The 20,559-nt window shown below is 44.3% G+C and overlaps 1 long non-coding RNA gene across 2 annotated transcripts in view; it reads left to right on the plus strand.

Annotated features, from left to right (window-relative positions):
• The window catches only part of LOC308463898, a 55,966-nt gene that overhangs the window by 2,629 nt on the left and 32,778 nt on the right, over nucleotides 1–20,559 (plus strand). For both annotated transcript variants that reach the window (XR_013979801.1, XR_013979802.1), the window contains exon 2: nucleotides 8,694–8,754. This is a non-coding gene — a long non-coding RNA (uncharacterized lncRNA). The remainder of the gene's footprint in view (nucleotides 1–8,693; nucleotides 8,755–20,559) is intronic.

The raw sequence follows: 20,559 nt of genomic DNA on the forward strand, positions 1-20,559 counted from the left end.
GTAACCCGAGGTACCACTGTACTGTCCTGTTGTGGCCTGCCAAGAAGGGGACAAAGGGATTGGTTCCTCCAACTGCATGCAGTTGGTTTTTGTTGCTGTTGCTATTGTCAAATCTACAAGCAATAAAGTGGTAGAACAGAACTTTCCAAACTCTGCGTCACGACATGTTTGTGTGTAGGTGTGTCGCACAAATGCTCCCTCCTGGCGCTGGAAAGGGTTCGTTTAACCTCCGGTTTGCTAGTAAAATTGAATTACTGTGTCACGAAATGATGCATGTCCAAAAAGCATGTCACCAACTTGAAAAGTTCTGTGGTAGAGCCTCATCTACTTTCTGTCTACCCCTGTGTTAGGAAGAGTATCACTGTGGATTTGGAACTAATGAGGGCTTTCTTCACACTTCGCTCCAAAAGTAGTCCGTTACAGTAGCAGCAACCATGCTCCCTCCAAACCAAATAGCGACACCTTCCAGAGAAATTGTTAATACAGCCTGAATAAAACTTACCACCCACAGAAAGCTTTAAAGTCAACAGAATTGAGGCATAACTTGGGAACATTTTGGAGTGGCAGAAAAACACAACCTCTCCCATTCATCACTGATTATTAAGTACTAGCAGAGCATCATAGGTTCCTAGGCAAAATACATACAGTAATGCCTTTTCTTTTGTGTCTGTAGGAATCTGGACAGGCTAACTTGACTATTGATTCCAGCAATAAAGTTCTCCTCAGTCCTATCCCATGTTTCAGGAGTACCTGTAGCCCTCCAAATGTTGCTGAACTGCCCCTCCCATCATCCCTGACCGTTACCCATGCTGGGTGGAGTTAATGGGAGTCATGGGCGTAGCCATGATTTTTGTTAGTGCAGGCAGGCCTGGGGGGGGGCAGAAGCTCAGTTTGCTATGTATTTTTATTGATTTTTATTGATTTAGGGGGGCAGCTGCCCCGCCTTGGCTACACTCATGGCTGCAGTCCAGTAACATCTGGAGGGCTCCGGGTTCCCTACACTTGCTGTATATACAACAAAGCAGTCATTTTGGCATCCTTCAAAACTAAAATGGGGCTTTCCCTCTTGGGACCTCCTGGGTATCATGCCTTCTTTGTCCCACTCAGATTGGAGCAATGAATCAATCCAAGCTCCCTCCAGCTAGTTGCATTCCCACACATGCCTTTGGGTGCATAGACCCTATACATTCAAGATTCACACACTGTGGAATCCTGGGAACCATAGTTCTGGGAGTTATAGCTTTGTACAGGGTAAACTAAACTTCCCAGGATTCTTTGGAGTGGGAGAAATGCACCTTAAACATATGGTATGCACACAGTCCCAATTAGTTACCCTACCAGGAATAATTACATAGGGCTTACAGTCAGTTCTCTGCCTCCAGTGAGCTTCTGCTTCTTGAACAGCAAGTTGTTGCTCATTTGTTCTTGCTTCATAGCTAGCCTTAGGCACAGATCCTGCACTCTTGCCAGATCCTTTTGTCTCAGCAGCAGCCAGCTCCCAATATTGCCATATGCCATGCAATTTTTAGCAATGTTAAGGACACTGTATATAACATTTGTAACCCACCAACTCCTTTTAAAAAAAATCACAGCAATGTACAATAAATCATTAAAACATCATAAATGCAGAACAAATGAGCAACACTTACTGAAATTAGTCCCACTAGCAAGACAGAAACATTTTCAGGTGACAAAATATCAGGGGCCTGTCAGCTTTCAATAGGAAAAGTGTCCCAAATTACTGTTGGCACTATGCTAAAAGCCTTAATTCATGTCAAAGCTAAATAAACAACTGTGGGACAGTGGGGAGGGCTGCTTCAGGTGATCACAGTGGCTGGCCAGTTTGTAAGGGACAATATGATCTTCTAGGTAGCCTGGTCTTTAGTCATTTAGGGCTTAATACACCAACAATAATACCTTATAACTAGCTCAGTAATGTACTGGCAGCAGTGCAGCGCTTTCAATGCAGGTATAATATGGTGGTGTGGAGCTGTTCTGGCCAGAAGCTGGGCTATAGCATTCTGTGCAAGCTACAGTTTCCAAACCAACCTCAAGGGTAGCCCCACATAGAACACATTGCAGTAGTTCAGCTTACATGTTCATATGCACTTAAATGGAAATAGAAAAACAGGCCCAGCAATCAGAACCTATGCTGTCATGGAGATGTCACCTAAAGACCCGTCACTGTCAAAGCTGATCACTGCAACATTATTTCTGATTTAATTGTTGTTGTTGTTTTAAAAAAACTGTAGGCACCTGTCTAGGAATGTACAAGGCTACAGATGCTAATTTTACTATATTTACTTTATCTTATCATTTTCTACAGCAAAAGTGTGCTTATTCCCAGGGAAATGTGTTTAGCAATCCGGAGGGGGACTCAAGACACATTTGTGACTGCAGTAGCCATACGGGTTCTTTGATTTAAGTGAGTTCTTAAACACTGAAACTGCGCATGCTCAGAGAACGTTTTCTTTTGGCAGGGTTGGCTGACTGTTGTGCGTTTTTTGCTCTAACTTATTAGGGATATCGAAGGAGTTGTGAAACATGGACCAGTTATGGAGAAAGGGAGAGGAAAAATTACTTGTATGCCTCACAACTAAAGTACACATGGCCAGCTAAAGCCACTGCCCCCTGAAAGATAATTAAGGCCGTGTACACACCATACATACAAGGCATATCTCTCCCAAAAGAATATGGGAACTGCAGTTCACCCCTCCCTGCACCCTTAAGCTACAATTCCCAGGATTCTTTGAGGGTAAAGTGTGCTTTAAATGTGATAAAGTAAAGGTAAAGGGAGCCCTGACCATTAGGTCCAGTCGTGGCCGACTCTGGGGTTGCGGTGCTCATCTCGCTTTATTGGCCGAGGGAGCCAGCGTACAGCTTCCGGGTCATGTGGCCAGCATGACTAAGCCGCTTCTGGTGAACCAGAGCCACGCACGTTGACCATCTTGCCGGAGCGGTACCTATTTATCTACTCGCACTGGTGTGCTTTCAAACTGCTAGGTTGGCAGGAGCAGGGACCGAGCAATAGGAGCTCACCGCGTCACGGGGATTCGAACTGCCGACCTTCTGATCGGCAAGTCCTAGGCTCTGTGGTTTAACCCACAGCTCCACCCGTGTCCCCTTTAAATGTGATACTTGTGCATTAAATGTATGGTATATATGCAGCAATTATAACGGCGTTTCCGTCAGGTCTGTTCTTAACCTGAAACTGTTCTTAACCTGAAGCACCACTTTAGCTAATGGGGGGCCTCCTGCTGCCGCCGCGCCTCCGGAGCTCAATTTCTGTTCTCATCCTGAAGCAAAGTTCTTAACCCGAGGTACTATTTATGGATTAGCAGAGTGTGTAACCTGAAGCATCTGTAACCTGAAGTGTATGTAACCCGAGGTACCACTGTATATGCAGCACAAGACCAGGTTCAGACTGCAGTTTTTGTCCTGCTCTTCCCTGTGACTTTGTTGCTCTCTTAGTTGCTGGTCTAGCAGTTTGTGATCATCTTTGGGTTCCCTCCCTGCCTTGCTGATCAAGGCATTTTTCTAGCAGGGGCAGCATTTATATATAGGTGACCTAGTGCTTTCCAGGGAAGGATGTCACAGCTGCTTTGGCTAAAGTGAGAGCAGGAACTCAAATCCCACTTCCGGAAGCTGAGTGGTAACTCAATATGGGGCGAGGCTCCTGTGTCTGTCCAGTAGTGCTGCAGGAGGTAGAATTGTTGCAGCTAGTAGTAGCATTGGAGGTTTAATAGTGATAGGCTTTTCAACAACTGCAACACCTGTGGTTGGGAGAAACTACGTCTGTTCTAAGTATCCATTATATGAAACATTGAAAACACCCAGGAAAGCTGTTCCCTTCTAGCTTTCCTCATCCATCCCATGCTTATTTTTGTTCCATTATTATTAAAGTGCCCAACCATAAAGAATAATTGACTAGATTGCTGCAGCCACATTAAAATCAAGAATTTCAAAACAGGTGGCTGATACCAATTCTATGAAAATGACAGACATGATTTCAGAGAATCAGACAATGCAATTTTGCTAAACAGTGGTACTGTCAAATGGTTTTTTTCATAAGGAGTTCTAGAGGGTGGTCTTTACTTTGGAAAAGTAAGGGGTTAAATGTAGCTTTCAAAAAGCTCTAGCAGTCATCTTTAAAGAGGAGCAGGAGATGTAACTGTCATGTGATTTATTGCATTAAATTGAATATTTTGTAGCATGCATTTACTTACTTATAATGTAATTTTAAATTTTCATTGTATACTGCCCTGAAATGCATTTTTTGGTAAAGGGCAGCTTGTAAAATTTTAAAATAAATAGCTATACAGATTTCTGACCATGAGTCCAACATTTCCAGGTTATGTAGCACAGATTAGCACAAAGGAGGCAAATCAGTACCACTCATGTTCCCTTTTTGTGTAGCACCAGCATACCTTGCAGAGCTAATATACTGAAGTAAAAAGGTAAAGGGACCCCTGACCATTAGGTCCAGTCATGGCTGACTCTGGGGTTGCTGCACTCATCTCACTTTATTGGCCGAGGGAGCCGGCGTACAGCTTCCGGGTCATATGGCCAGCATGACTAAACCGCTTCTGGCGAACCAGAGCAGCACATGGAAACACCGTTTACCTTCGCGCCGGAGTGGTACCTATTTATCTACTTGCACTTTGATATGCTTTCAAACTGCTAGGTTGGCAGGAGCAGGGACTGATCAACGGGAGCTCACCCTGTCGCGGGGATTCAAACCGCCGACCTTCTGATCAGCAAGTCCTAGGCTCTGTGGTTTAACCCACAGCGCCACCCGCGTCCCATAATATACTGAAGTAGGCTTCCAAAAACATCCCAGCCTTCCAGTGATTTTATATAAAGAGGCTGTATAACTGATATTAGCGAACATTATTCACCTATTGCCAGTTCACTTGTAACCATGTTACACATTCACTGCAAGCAAGCCTTCCATCTGGAGAGTCCCTTAAAGCAGTGGTGAGGAAGCTTAGGCCCAGTAGTCGAATGAAGTGCTCACGGCCTCTCCTGTCAGGCCCTGAGGAACCCCCAGGCCATACCCCTCACTGGCTCCCCTCTTGCCCTTAAGCACTTTTGCCTCATTGGAATGTTTAGATTATTTAGCAAAATGTATATCCCTCTTGACTGATGTAAAACCACTAAGCAGTTTACGAGAAATATAGCTTAGTCGAGCAAGGGTCGTGGATCCCATGTTGGGCAAAAGATTCCTGCATTGCAGATTATTTTTAGATTATCTAGATTATCCTTGTGGTCCTTTCCAACTCTGATAAAGGTTCCCCTCACCTGCCTTAGTGGATCAGGCTCAGCAACTGCACATGAAAAATCTGATGCATATGTGCATATGCAGTGCTTGCACCAGATTGGTGTGTATGCAGACCTGCTTTTCAGAATAATTTTATTAGTCTGTTTCACACATGCACACACAAATCTGCATACTCTAGTGCAACCCCATCAAACCCAGTGGAGCTTATTTCCTATGGAGAACTTCATAGGACTTGGAATTCTAATCTGAGGTAGCCAGGATGAAAACTGAAGCAGGGTTCCTCTTTATGCTGGATTAGTTAATCCAGGATATTTTGTTTCTGGCTCCGCCCATCAGCTCTGGCTGTGGCTCTGCCCACCACTGACATGCTTTCCTGGCCAATTACCCGCAAGTGATTGTGGTTCCTAGCAAGAAAAAATGCTGCTTAAGCCTGTCTTAGATAAGAGATTTTTTGGATGTTGTATTCATTTTCATGTTGTGTACCTGGGGGGGGGGGGGCGGTGCTGGAAGATTTACCCCACCATTTGTTGGGTTGCACAGTTTAGTGGGTAAGTAAGACTCGGGTGGCGCTGTGGGTTAAACCACAGAGCCTAGGACTTGCCAATCAGAAGGTCAGCGGTTCGAATCCCTGCCACGGGGTGAGCTCCCGTTGCTCGGTCCCTGCTCCTGCCAACCTAGCAGTTCAAAAGCATATCAAAGTGCAAGTAGATAAATAGGTACCGCTCTGGCGGGAAGGTAAACGGCGTTTCCGTGCGCTGCTCTGGTTCGCCCGAAGCGGCTTAGTCATGCTGGCCACATGACCCGGAAGCTATACGCCGGCTCCCTCAGCCAATAAAGCAAAATGAGCGCCACAACCCCAGAGTCGGCCACGACTGGACCTAGTGGTCATGATTCCCTTTACCTTTACCTTAAGACACAGGTATCTTGAACAGATTCTTGCTGGGACTCTCTGTAAGATCGAACAATTTTTATTTAGCAAACAGCCATGAATGTGTTTTTTGCAACTGAGTCCCCCCCCTCCCACCACCACTCTTGTAAATCAAGTAGACTATTTTATTGATCAATAGCTCTGTATAGAAGTTGACTTCCAGTGTATCAAATAATGTTTTTTGGTCATGACCTATGGGCAGACCAGGTCTGCATCTGATGTACCTATTTTGGCTTTGATTTTGTATTGATATTTTTATACAGTTGCTACGGCTTACAACCAAGCGACTAAACCAACTTACCTATTTAAGAACTAGACCGTTTTATTGGAATATAAAAGAGAGCAGCTCATAGTGTGGTGCTGATAATGCCAAGGCTGCAGGTTTGATTCCTGTATGAGGCAGTTACATATTATTGCATTGCAGGGCGTTGGACTAGATGATCCTCAGGGTCCCTTCCAACTCTACAATTCTTCGATTTTGTGATTTTTGGTGAGCATTTTTAAGGCAGGGGAGGGGAACCTTGGGCCCAGGAGCCACGTGTGGCTCTCCAGGCCTTTCTATCTGGCCCTTGAGACTCTCCCCAGGCCACACCCCCTCATTGGCCCTGTTTAACACCTGGAATATTTTTTTGCCTGGCTGGAATGGGTCCTTGAACTCTGCTAATGCTCTTTGCCTGCCTGGATATAGGCTAGACTAGAGATGGGTGAGTGAATGTGCATAGAAATGACAGTATGGTACAAATGCAAAATTCACATTCATTGCTCTGCCCAGTTTCGCCTCTGGTCTTGGAAGGCTGCTGAAATATACTCAGAGTCGAGTGTGGATTTCATGCTCTTTATTCAGCTCATAGAAGTGAGGAATGAAAGTTCCCCCAAAATATCTGCTTTATATACATTATTTACACAAAGGGCTGCACGTGATTGGCTAATTCCGGGATTCTCCTGTAGGCCAATCAGGTTGTGGATTCACTTCCACCTGGAGCTGGATTGGGTGGCTCCTGCGGACCAATCATACTGCTGCATTGTTCTAGGACCAATCAGACTGCTGCATTCTGAATCCTATTGTTCTAAGACCAATCAGACTGCTGCATTTTGGGTCCTATTCAACTCAGTACATAACAGCTGCCCAGAAGGGAATGCAGCCCTCAGGCTGAAGAAAGCGTCCCACCCTTGCTTTAAGCTACCTGGGATGCTGCTCTGCGGGAATTGCAACATAAAGGCAGCTATGTTAGCAGACAGTTGTATAGCAACATGATAGGGGCGTGCCGCTGACTCACACTTCCTGCCCTTCCACTGTGGCTTCCATCTTATCACTCTCCCCTTCCTGGCTGTTGGCAGTTCCCTTTTCCTTCCAACACCTGTTACACTAGCTGTGTGATGTCCAGATTGCAGTTTTGTAAAGAAAGAAGAAAGGTTTGCCTCAAAATTCACAATTCCTGTTCTTCTGATTAAGCTATAAGGTTTTCCCGATCAATAACACTTTCTGGTTTATACTTCCCCTAAGACAGTTAGTTTGTGTATACTGTACACCGCACTTTAAAAAAAAATTAAGTAAATAAACCGCTTTGAGGGTTTCCCACCTACAATCAAGTGGTATATAAAATTTATGAAGTAAATACTAATACATTTAAAGCACATTGCTCCCCCCCCAAAAAAAAATAATTCATGGGAACTGGAGTTTGCCACTCACAAAGCTACAGTTCCCATAATCCTGAATGAACTACAGTTCCCAAGATTCTTGAAAGCAAGCAGGCAAAGTCATGTGCTTTAAATGTTTGGCATGTGTACGCAGCCCTAATGTGGTATTGCAGTTAAGAGTGTTGGACTAAGTTCTCACTTGGCCATGAAGCTTATTGGGTTGCCCTGGACTAGTCGTTCTCAATGTAACTTGCACCCCAAGACTACTGCGAGGACGAAGATCGGCGAGAGGGGAAGAAGACAAAGTGTACACCAAACTCCTTGGAGGAAGGATAGGATAAAAATAGGATGGTAATATATGGACAGCTGCCACATATCTAAAGCCCATCTTCATATCCTAGACACATCAGTGAAATTTCAGTAATACAATATTGTAATGAAGGAATGATTATGCCCTTGTAAGTTTGGAAAAACAGAAATGTTACTCAATTGTGGTGCTCTAGTGCCGCAGCTTTCTAGATGCATTGTAAGGTATGTCTCAGACCAAAAGTGACTGGGCAGCTAGTTTTTTGTTGTTGCTGAATAATACCAAGATGCCCAAAATGTAAAAGGTAGTCATGTTGGCCCATAAGAAAAATTCCAAAAGGGCAATACCTTGAAGAGGCTGACCAAAATATCACAAAATAGCATGCAAGCTTTTGAATTTTCCATAACTTTTTATTCGGGAGCAGGGGAGGTAAGAGAGAAAGAGGAAAAGTAGCTAAGATTGAAGCAAAACATCTTAGGTTGAAGCGAGTAGGTAATAAATGAAAATTACATTTTTAATTTCAACTTCCGTTATTGCAGGATGGATCTGATGGGAGTTGTAGTTCAACAGCATTTGGAGAGCATCCAGTCAGAGAAAAAGGTAACAGATCATAGACATGGCTTTTATAACTGATTGTTTTTATCAGTATTAGAAACTGAGATATGAAAGCTAGGAGCTGAATAGCGCCTTAAACCTATGTTATGGGTGCAATAACTGAATATCTAGGTGCATGTTTTTTTATAACAAGAATACAAAACTGAAAATGAACGAACTGCAGCTAAAATATTATGTTCATCTAGTCCATCCCCTGCCTACCCCCCTAATATTCTTAAGAGGGTCTCTTCTCCAGGCTTCAGACAGTAGCTGGAAATGGGGAGGCAGAAAAAGGTCCTCCTTTCCTTCCACTCTGCGGTTTTAATCTGAAATCTTAGGTGCCCAGGGCTCAGAAACTGCTTGCGCTAATGAAATCCCCTGTCGCAAAATGTCCCTAGAACAATGGGAGTTTCAAACATTGGTTTTGATACCTTGATACACACCAGTGGCATTAATCTGATTATTTTAAATCTTAAACATACTCATTTGAAAGACATTCTTTGAACACATTCCTTTGAAATGTGGGGATTTCTTCCAAGTAAATGAACCAAGGATGGGGGTGTTAAATCTCTCAGTGATTAGTGAAGTGCACCATTTGAAGGAATACGGTTATGGTGGGAACGAACCTAGAAAACATCACAATAACCAAGGGAGATTGGGAGCAATTCTCATAAGACAAACAGGCCAGAATAAATAGACACACAAATTGGACATGAGGAACAGCCTTTTGCATTTGCATTCTCCCAGGACCCTCTGCCACTGACTTTAAGGTGCTTGTTATTGAGCAAAAGAACTCCAAAGGGAGGTTGCAAACTTTAAACCACTGATTTACAATTTATGAGGAAGTTCCATTTTATCACCTCTGGCTTGAATCAGTTTTTTAAACAATCACACTACACCAGTTAATTCTCTTACCAATTGAAGGATGTTTGTGTTATCACCAGCCCTGCTTTGTGAATGGCAACTGTCTGTTAAGTCATTTCCCTCTAAACTCACATTTACAATTATCCCCCACCTGAAACTTAGGCTAACACTTAATTCATCTGAAGAAATGGACTGCAGGCTACAAAAAGCTTATTCTTTAATAAATTTGTTAGTTAAGTGCTACAAGACTCTGTGGCTTTTGTTTCAACAGACTTACATGGCTACCCCTCTGGACAAAGTTATTATAGTAAAGAATTACAGGATTGTGTCTCAAACTGTGTTAACATGTACCTTGGTGATTCCTGGTTCTGCTCTTGATCTTGCTGTCATGCATTCCTATAAAATTCATGCACACAGCTCCACTGTAGCGTTCTACTATAGTTTAACCCCGATGCATATTTCGTGCAGCAAAGAATCTTATATCTCACCCATAACTCCTTAATCCTAGGAAAGTGGGGTTTGAATTTCAGCCTGTCAGCTTTTATCACATTTCCATTTGCAAACAACAAATGACACTAGTTTACAATTCTACAGGGCCATGTAAATGTGCCTCTTGAATCTTTTCCTGCAATTTTAATCCAGAATTTAGGCACTGCTAAAATACAGTATCGTAACATAGTCGGCTGGAAACATAGGTGTGGAGGCACTCCTATATACAGTTATATAGGAATAAGCCCATCAGAAGCAGTGGGCCTTACTTTTAAATAAACATACTTAAGGCTGCATTTAAAGTCCCTTTAATTTTTTATCATGCATCTTAATTACAGAAGCCAATGGATTATCTCTGCATTGCATCCAAGCGGCAGTGAATCTGGCTTAGTGCAAGACAACCCAGATTTTATAGCTATTGAACTTGTATCTTTTTACAACTTCTCGAAGCTGAGTTAGAACCTGTATTTGGGGGAAATGCAGTGGGAAGAGGTACCTGCGTTCCTTATGTTCTGGCTAATTTAGAGCTGGAAGGAAAGAAGCCTGCCGTCTTATATTCTAATTTATTCATTTACCTTATTGCACATATTCCACATTTCCTCCAAGGAACTCAGAGCAATGTACAAACCAATCCTGTTCCAACTCTGTTAAAATGTTTTGTGAATGACAACTAATTACCGCATCCATCGTTGGGCAATATTTTTATTAAGACCAACCAAGTGTCACAAAGTGTAGCAAGCTTTTCGTTAGGCACTGTGTTCCTCAAAGCAGAGGGTGAGGGAGGGATGAGAAAAAATAATGGAGAATCCTCAGTGTAAAACCTAGTAGGTCTAGTGCCAGCGGTTAGATAGATCAGACACTGGCTGAGGGCAGGGGCGTCTTACCCATAGAGGCTAGTGGCGCGGGGCGCCAGGGTGCCAAATTCTGGAGGGCGCCAGGGAAGAGTTGGAGGTTGGATGCGGCACCTCCCGGCATCAGCTCGCCGCCCTCGCCCGCCTCCGCCATGCCACACTGAAGCAGTGCCGCGCCCAGAGTCTCCGTATGCTGTGGCCACTGCAGCACGAAGTGGACAGTTGAGCCGGGAGCTGCCGCATCCAGCCTCCACCTCTTCCCCGCCGGGGGAGCCACCCTCCAGCCGCTGCCCGCCTCCTCCAGCCCCGCCGGCAGCACTGTCCTCCCTAAAAAAAGGTGGACAACTCTGGGAAATTGGGGGGGGGGTAAATATGCTTAAGATGGCCCTGGCTGAGGGTTCCGGGGCGATTGGTGTGGATCTGCCTTGAGACTGAGGAGAAGGTGGCAGACAACTAGTGCCTCCCCTTCGACCGATTGTATGGAGGCAGGCAGGTGAGGGTAGGTTAAGGACAGACAGCTTGGTGGGGCAGTTCCCCCATTCACCCTAATGCACGAGCCTCCACTGGGTCTCCCCACGATTCAGTTCCCCAACAGAAGAAATAGAGCATAGTCACCTCTAGAAGTGGTTCTGTGAGCATAAATGTATAAAGACAGGGGAGCACATTGCACAATAAGATGCTACACAGAAGGTCTTAGTAGTCCTTTAAAAAAAATTATTTATTTGTACTTTGAAGTTTTCATTTTATATGGTATTTTAGTTGCATTTGTGGTGAGCTGCCCTGAGAATTTATGTTATAGGGCAGTGCTAGGAATTCAGTTAGTTCATTAATAACTAAGAAAGGCCATGGACTTCTTCTGTAGAAGCCATCTGTCCATCTCCCTGCCAACCTGATCATCAGCCTTGAAAAGCCATGGCAGGCTGTATTTTGATCCGAACTGATAGCAGCACAATGACTGTGCATTCAGTGAGTGGGTGGAGAGAGCAGTGATGTTTGGTTCTGCATTTCCCTAGAGATAATCATGCAACAAGAATGAAATCAAGTTATTTTGTGGCTAGGAAGATGCTTGCTATCCCAAGGAGTTCATAGCTGTGGCACATGAGTGCAAGCAGTAATAACAGAAATTCTCCACCAACAGCGAATAGCTACTGCTGTGGGATAGGAGCAATCACTGGGTTCGGTCAAGCTTCCAGAAGCCCCATATTTAATTAGCCTGACGTGGGAGATGTGTGAGAAACGCTAAAAGCCTTTCTCAGCAGTGTAGTGTCCTCTGGGCTAAGCAGCAAAAGTTAGTAGGCAGCTGTCCTTAGATAACACTGTGATGCAGTTGCAGCAGGAGCTGTGGGTGGGAAGACCCAGAGCAAGCATAGAAGAGGTTAGCAAGATGGCCACACAAAGAAATCAAGGCTCTGGCAAACTGGATCTGCCTTTAAGAGAGACTGAGAAAAGGAATCCAGAACTTCCTCTTCACACATTTGGCTGCTTACAGGCCTCCTGGAGCATGTGTACCACTCCCAGAGTGCCTTTTTGTTACCAGGCAGTTACATGTAAGTAGAAAGGGTCATAGCACAGAGACTGACCACATGCTAGGCAGGTTCATTTTTCAGCATGTCCAGCTAAAGTGGCAGTTCTTGTCTTTTTGGCATCTACCGAAGGCCTTCCTAAATGGCCTCGGCCCAGTATACCTGAAGGGGCATCTCCACCTCCATCGTTCTGCCCGGACACTAAGGTCCAGCGCCGAGGGCCTTCTGGTGGTTCCCTCACTGCGAGAAGCAAAGCTACAGGAAACCAGGCAGAGGGCCTTCTCGGTAGTGGCACCCACCCTGCAGAACGCCCTCCCATCAGATGTCAAGGAAATAAACAACTACCTAACATTTAGAAGACATCTGAAGGCAGCCCTATTTAGGGAAGTTTTTAATGTGTGACATTTTAATGTATTTTTAATCTTTGTTGGAAGCTGCCAAGAGTGGCTGGGGAAACCCAGCCAGATGGGCGAGGTACAAATAAATTATTATTATTATTATTATTATTATTATTATTATTATTATTCCTCTTTCAACCAGCTTTTTAATGGTGCTCTTTACTGTTTTTATGATCTCATTTGAAAATATTAAGCAACTTCTAAATGCTTTAAATAAACACACAAAGAAATAACTGTGGACACTGCACTTCGACTATTCCTTCTGCAAATAAAGAGCCTTTAAACCAATGATAGTCTGTGATGTCTTCTCCAGAGAAAATGGAGCCTGCAAAAATAGTCCAGAACACAATCTGCCTTTGAAAAATTCAGGAAAGAGGAAGTTGTTTGGCATTTCATTTGTCACGGTGGCCAGTCCGATGCTTCCGGGAAGCCCACAAGCAGGGCATAAGGCTGACTGCCCTTCCCTGCGGTTCCCCCTCCCCCAAGCAGCTGATATTCAAGTCTCATAGGAGCACAGAAAGCTGCCTTACACCAAGTCAGTCCATTGGTCTGTTTAGCTCGTATTGCCTACGCCAGGCATCCCCAAACCCGGCCCTCCAGCTGTTTGGGGACTACAACGCCCATCATCCCTGACCACTGGTCCTGTTAGCTAGGGATGATGGGAGTTGTAGTCCCAAAACAGCTGGAGGGCCGAGTTTGGGGATGCCTGGCTTACACTGACTGGCAGCAGCTCTCCAGGATTTCAGAGAGGAGTTCTTCTGGTCCCTCCCTGCAGAAAACACAACAGCCGAAGTGATTATTATTATTATTAAAGCATAGTAACACTACAGACTCTGCAGCAGGAAAGGAGCTAATCCAGTCCCAGGATTTTCGGAAACCAAAGGGTTGGCAAGGAGGAGCCCACACTAGGAGAAAGTACTGAGCTTTGCAAGGCCCAGAACAGTGACAAGGAGTTCAAGACTGCATAGGAGCTGAGAAGTTGTTCCAAAAAGTTCCCACTCCCACCTGCCAAGTTCTAAAGCTGAGGCGGAGTGCAGCCCTTATCTGAACCTCAATTCCTGTAGGAATGTCTAGGTACTATGCCTAGGTGGCTGTGTCTCTGCCCTTCTCCAGAGGCGGCTGCTTGTCCTGGGAGAGAGTGCATACCTTTTAACGCTTCTCTGGTGAAAATAAGGACATCCTATTCTACATCAGGAAACTTCTCCTTCATTTGATCTTGCCACACACATATGCATTATATACACACATAAATCGGCCACCTTGAGCCAATTACAAATGTCTGCCAATTCTACCTCACAGGATTGTCGTAAAGAAAAAATGTGTGAGGGAAGGGATTGTGTATGGCTTCCACAGATAAATGGAAGGAAATAAAATTTTAGTGATAAGCTGCCATAAGTCCCTGTCAGGGAAAAAAGTGGGATGTAAAATAATGATGATAATGATAATAATGATGATGATGATAATAATAATAATAATAATAATAATAATAATAATAATTTATACCAAGCCCATCTGGCTGGCTCTCCCTAGCCACTCTGGCCGGTTTCCAACAAAACACTAAAATACTATAACCTATTAAACATTAAAAGCTTCCCTAAGCAGGGCTGCCTTTAGATGTCTTCTAAAAGTTTGGTAGTTATTTTTCTCTTTGACATCTGGTGGGAGGGCGTTCCACAGGGCAGGCGCCACTACCGAGAAGGCCCTCTGCCTGCTTCCCTGTAACTTGGCTTCTCGCAGCAAGGGAACCGCCAGAAGGCCCTCGGCGCTGGACCTCAGTGTCCAGGCATAACGATGGAGGTGGAGACGCTCCTTCAGGTATACTTGGTTCCTTGGTACCTTGGTTCTCAGACTTAATCTGTTCCAAAAGTCTGTTCCAAAACCAAAGCGTTCCAAAACCAAGGCCTGCTTTCCCATAGAAAGTAATGAAAAATGGATTAATCCTTTCCAGACGATAAAAAACAACCCCTAAAATAGAAATTTAACATGGATTTTACTATCTAATGAGACCATTGATCCATAAAATGAAAGCAATAATCAGTGTACTGTACTGTACTATACTGTAAAATCAATAAAACAGTATTGATGATTTAAAAAAAAATGAAAATGTGATTTTTTCTTATCTGCACTGATGATAGTCATTGTTTGGATTGGGGGGGAGGTCAGGGTCCTCTTCCAGATTCACGATCAGTGACTCCTCTCCTGCCATTCCCTCCCTTGCTTTTTTTACACCACTGCCACCTACACCGCTGCCACCTGGTTCACACTCACTGGATCTTTTCCTTACCGATTACCAATCCCCCCCTCAATTGAGACTTTCTGCCCCACAGAAGGGGAAGGATCAGTAACGGCATTGGAGCCAGATGTGTTTGGAGGCAGAAAAAGGCTTCCATCTATTCCAGCCTTCTCCTCCCATGCCTCCTTGTCTGTCTCCAGAGTCTTTGATCCCAAGTCTGAGTCAAAAAGTGCTGAGGGAGTCGAGACAGGTCCTTTCCCCAGCCCTACCTAGCAATGGGGCTTTCTGCATGAGTTCTGTTGTTAAGCTACGACTCTTCCCTTCAGTTAAGTTGTTTTACACTTCCTGGGTATTTACTGGGAAGGATTCCATTGTTCGGATATAACTGGGGCACCATTTCACTGCACCCAGATGTGGTCACTACACAATACAAGCACCACCGAGGTGAACACAGCCCTTTGGTGCTTCCACTGATGCTTTTTGTGCTGATGTCGCAAGCCGCAGCTGTGAGCTCTACCCGTGGTGGATTTTTCCGCAGGAGTCGAGTATAATCCCCAGGGATTAGACCTGGCTGAAGTGAGGAGGGCATATGGCCCCCACCTGTTCCCTCAAGTCTCTCCCCCCCCTTCCCCAAGCAGAAGCACCAGCCCTGTACCTGTCACTTTAAGCTGAGTTGTAGCCATCTGTTCCCTGGAGGAGCGCTTGTCACCGCAGCCAGGCATGCAAAGCAGCCCCGGTATGTGATGTGCGAGCTTCTGATTTAATCCACCCAGCAGCTGCCAAGATTTTATGATGTTCCTGACTGGTAGACAACTGAATCGCCAGGCCGAGACTCTTGTCAGCAGGATCCCTGGTGGATACCTTTCAGACGGAGCCATGCAAGGAACTCTGTGGCGTTCTGCCCTCCCCAAACGTATCCAGGATTCCTTGAGGACTTTTGGCTTGCTGTGTCTTGCTCCAGGGAAACAGGCAATCGAAAAAGGGGTGTTCCTGGAAGGAAGAGGTAGCAGATACGAGCTAATAGAGGTGGAACCGTTTCATCAATTATCAGAATGTGCATTATGATAATGTGAGGTTAGAAAGGTATTTATGTATTATATATGAATATTACCTTTTTATATATGTTTTAGGGTATTAAGGGATGCTATGAATCTTTTTTGATATATTTTCTCCTCTCCTTTTTCAAATGGGCCTCTTGTAGATCTATTTTCTTTATGTATCCTGTTATTTAGGTTTGGCTACCTATATCCCTGGGACGCGGGTGGCGCTGTGGGTAAAACCTCAGCGCCTAGGACTTGCCGATCGCATGGTCAGCGGTTCGAATCCCCGCGGCGGGGTGAGCTCCCGTCGTTCGGTCCCAGCGCCTGCCAACCTAGCAGTTCGAAAGCACCTCTGGGTGCAAGTAGATAAATAGGGACCACTTGCCAGCGGGAAGGTAAACGGTGTTTCCGTGTGCTGCGCTGGCTCGCCAGATGCAGCTTGTCACGCTGGCCACATGACCCGGAAGTGTCTGCGGACAGCGCTGGCTCCCGGCCTCTAGAGTGAGATGAGCACACAACCCTAGAGTCTGGCAAGACTGGCCCGAAAGGGCAGGGGTACCTTTACCTTTACCTATATCCCCATTGTCTCTATATGTCAGTATAATTCTGGAACAACCAGACTTCCTTTTGTTCTTTGTATTTTATAACTAGAGGGGGGTCTTGTCATCTGGGCAGCCCACGACCTCCATACACATTGCATAGACTTGCATCCTGGGAAGGTCATTTTGGTGCTGCTGATGCAGCAGTTTGACTTCACCCCCAGAGGCGCACTCCATTGTCTCTCGAGACAGATGGATGCCAACAACATAAATAACATATATATTGTGACACGCCACCCCAATCTCTGAGCATTCCTGGGGTAAGATTCCTGAGGTTCCATGCCCTTAGCAAGGTTCATGTTTCTTTTCGGAATGAGGCACAGAGGAGACTGTGGTGTCTTTATGATAGAAGGTTTATTTACACATATTTACAACCTGAGCCTACAGTGGAGGGGTGCACAGCATTAACAGACCCAAAAGGTCTTTTTTCTCCCATAGCTGCAGCCCTGAATTAAAACAGAAGTCAAACATTGCTCTGATTCTCTCTCCAGCTTGCTGCTTTTCTTCACTTCTCTGCAAAACTCCATTCTTGCCTTTGTCTTTTTCTAACTACCAGCCCCTCTTGCTGATATCAGGGTGGTTATACAAAATCTAACTTTCATTTCTGTTTGTGCCTGCATACGTTTTTGGGTCGATATACTGCTTAATTCCAATTGGTACATGCTCTGTAGCTTCTTGCTGAAATCCTGGAACATTGGGGTGGCAGGGTTAGGCTGTATGCCTGAGCCCACTTCTAATTCCTGGATCCAACATGGATTCAATTCCTGGAATAGCTAGGCTAGATTCCTCGTGAAGTAATGACCTTTCTAAGTATGGGCCATTAAGGTAACAAAGGAAATGGCTCCGTGCCAGATAGTGTCAACTCACTGGTAGTTAGAAAGACAAAAGTCAGAGTTTAGCATTGGGAATTGTGTGTGCAAGCTGGAAGCTAGAAGCAGGGTTGCAGGGCTCGGTAGCTGGGAGACAGAGCCACACCTGATTTCTGCTGGAATCCAAGGCTTGCTATGGGAAAAGAAAGGCCCTCTTGGGGTGTTATTGCTGTTCATTGCTTGTACACACTGTATTTTCCCATCTATAAGACGCCCCCAATGCATATTTGGGGGGGGGGGTTCGATTTAAGAAAATAGGGGAAGATCTATCCGTGTATAAGATGCCCCCAAATTTTGAACATTATTTTTTAGGGGAAAAACCTGGTCTTATACATGGAAAAATACAGTTACAGATGGGTAGCCGTGTTGGTCTGCCATAGTCGAAATAAAAAAATTCCTTCCTGTAGCACCTTAAAGACCAACTAAGTTAGTTCTTGGTATAAGCTTTCGTGTGCATGCACACTAAATACAGTATGTGTATATAAACTATATATCATACAAACACCACAGTGTCGTCTGCTGTCTCTCATTCCAGGGAAGCACTAACTCTGGGTAAGTGCCCAGAACCCCTGGAATCTTGCACCGCTGAGTGATTGAGGTGGCAAGCAACAGTATGTTCTGGGTTTTTTAATGCTTTCGTTGCACAAAAGTGTAAAAGGAGCCCTCCAGACGGCAATAATACAGTAACACTACGGAAGCAAAACGATGTGTGGATGGTCCAGTATAAATCCTCCACGGATGGACCATTATTGCATGCTGCAGAATACACTTGCAAAAAAATGTGATCAGCTTGGAGGTACTCATCTTTTGGATGCTTCTAATCTTAACCTGCTACCCGAGGCCTGAATGAACCAAACAGAACCAAACCAAACCTATGTTTTCTCCCCTCTGCCAATTGAATGTCATTGAACTGAATTGTGAGTGGAGAGAGGAATTTTCTATCATTCTCCAGGCTAGGCAGCTGATAGGATTCTCCATTGTCTGTAGGAAGCTGCTGGATGCTGAGACTATGAGAAAACAATCTCTTAGTTAGGCAGTGACTCATGCTCTGAGGTGTGTGTGTGTTTATAGTGAATGACCTAGATCTGTTCTTTTTCCAGGCAGGCAGGCAGGGAGGAATGAACCAGAACACAGCAATGAAAGGTAGAAATGGGCTAGCAGATGCTGTAGAGGCCCAGGCAGTGCTTAGTTGTCAAGGGGGGAAATGGTGTGGTTGTGTGCTTCATAAGGTCCACAATATGCAGCACTGCAGTGAAACTATTGTGTCATGCAGACAAGGTGCTTTTGCGTGTGTGGTGATGAGGCAAGGCAATTTAGGGGCTCCCTTCCTTTGATGCTAATGTATATTACTGTACAGTGGTACCTCGGGTTAAGTACTTAATTCATTCTGGAGGTCTGTTCTTAACCTGAAACTGTTCTTAACCTGAAGCACCACTTTAGCTAATGAGGCCTCCTGCTGCTGCCGCACCGCCGGAGCCCGATTTCTGTTCTCATCCTGAAGCAAAGTTCTTAACCTGAGGTACTATTTCTGGGTTAGCAGAGTCTGTAACCTGAAGCGTATGTAACCTGAAGCGTATGTAACCCGAGGTACTTCGCTTACTTCAGAATGGGGCATCCCAGTCCTTTTTTTTTTTTAAATGATATTTATTGAAAAAAAAATTTTTTTAAAGTTACAAAAGAAAAACAAAGTAGAAAAAGAGAAAAACAAGCCACTTCCAACCATACATATACAAATTCAAAATAAGAGAGAAAAAAAACAAAAATACACCACAAACATTTAAAAACATTTAAAAACAAATCCATTATTCTCAACTCCTCAACTGTCATTACCCTCTTTCCTTGACCTCCTCCTCCTCCCCTTCCTTGTATCCTGGTTGTTAATTGTCACAGCAAATCCTTTCCATATTTCATAATATTCTGTCATTACATTACCTTAAACTATTTTAATCTTATCTTACTATAAAAAAACCTTGAGACTTAAAACTTAAATCTTATTTTTACCAACTTCTCATAACCATAATATTCTTGCATAATTCTTTAAACATTTTTACTAAAGCCAAGTAATTTCATTCCAACATTTTTCTAACATTCATCAATTTTGTAAAACAGTCCTAATAGTGAAAAAAAGAAATAAAAACAAATCCAATTTTCATCCAGCGTCCCTTCCTCCTGGTCCCGGGTTTTGTCAGTCCTTATTATCCCATCGATCTGGCGCATTAACCTGGTAACCTTATATCCGAGGCCCTTAAGTCTCTTCCATGTCCCTTCCGCAGCTCTTCTTCATATTTGTAACTGTATTTTCCCTTGTCTCCTGCTCGTTTCACTCGTGGGAACTCCAACTTAGCAATATTTTTGACCCTTCTTGACAGATCAGCCCCTTTTCCATAACCAAACTTTTTCTTTCCAAATCTGGCTTTTTCCAAGTTCATTTGTCAAATCTGAAAGCTCATATTCCTGTTGGGCCTGTTCTGTCAGGGCACACTCCTGATTTAATTCCTGGGTGGGCTCCACATATTTTCCCACTGCCTGTTCAAAATTTCCCACTGCCTGTTCAAAATTTCTGATCGAATCAACCATCAAATTCGTCTTCTCATGTAGCTGCTCCAGTAAGGCATTTGTTTTATAGAAAGCACACAACAGAGCTTCTGAATACATTGTCCTGAAGGTCAGATGTCTATTCCCACGATTGTAATCTGTAACAGGTGCCAGCTCCCAGGAGTTGGTTACAGTTTCACAGTCTCCCTCTAGGGGGGAAACTTCTATTTAATCTTTCTTTTAAAGACAAGTCTAGCAACAGAGTTTCCTTTTTTCAGATATTTTGTCAATATTTGTTCCTTTAAGGTGCGAAAGGAAACAATGGAATCACTATGTTTCTCTTCTTTTAGCTATCTGTCAAAAGCGCTTGTCTCTGGTCAATGAGCTTCAAACGTCAGTCCTGACACCCC

Source organism: Podarcis pityusensis, assembly GCF_964106645.2.
Source record: "Podarcis pityusensis genome assembly, chromosome: 15".
NCBI classification, from domain to species: domain Eukaryota; kingdom Metazoa; phylum Chordata; class Lepidosauria; order Squamata; family Lacertidae; genus Podarcis; species Podarcis pityusensis.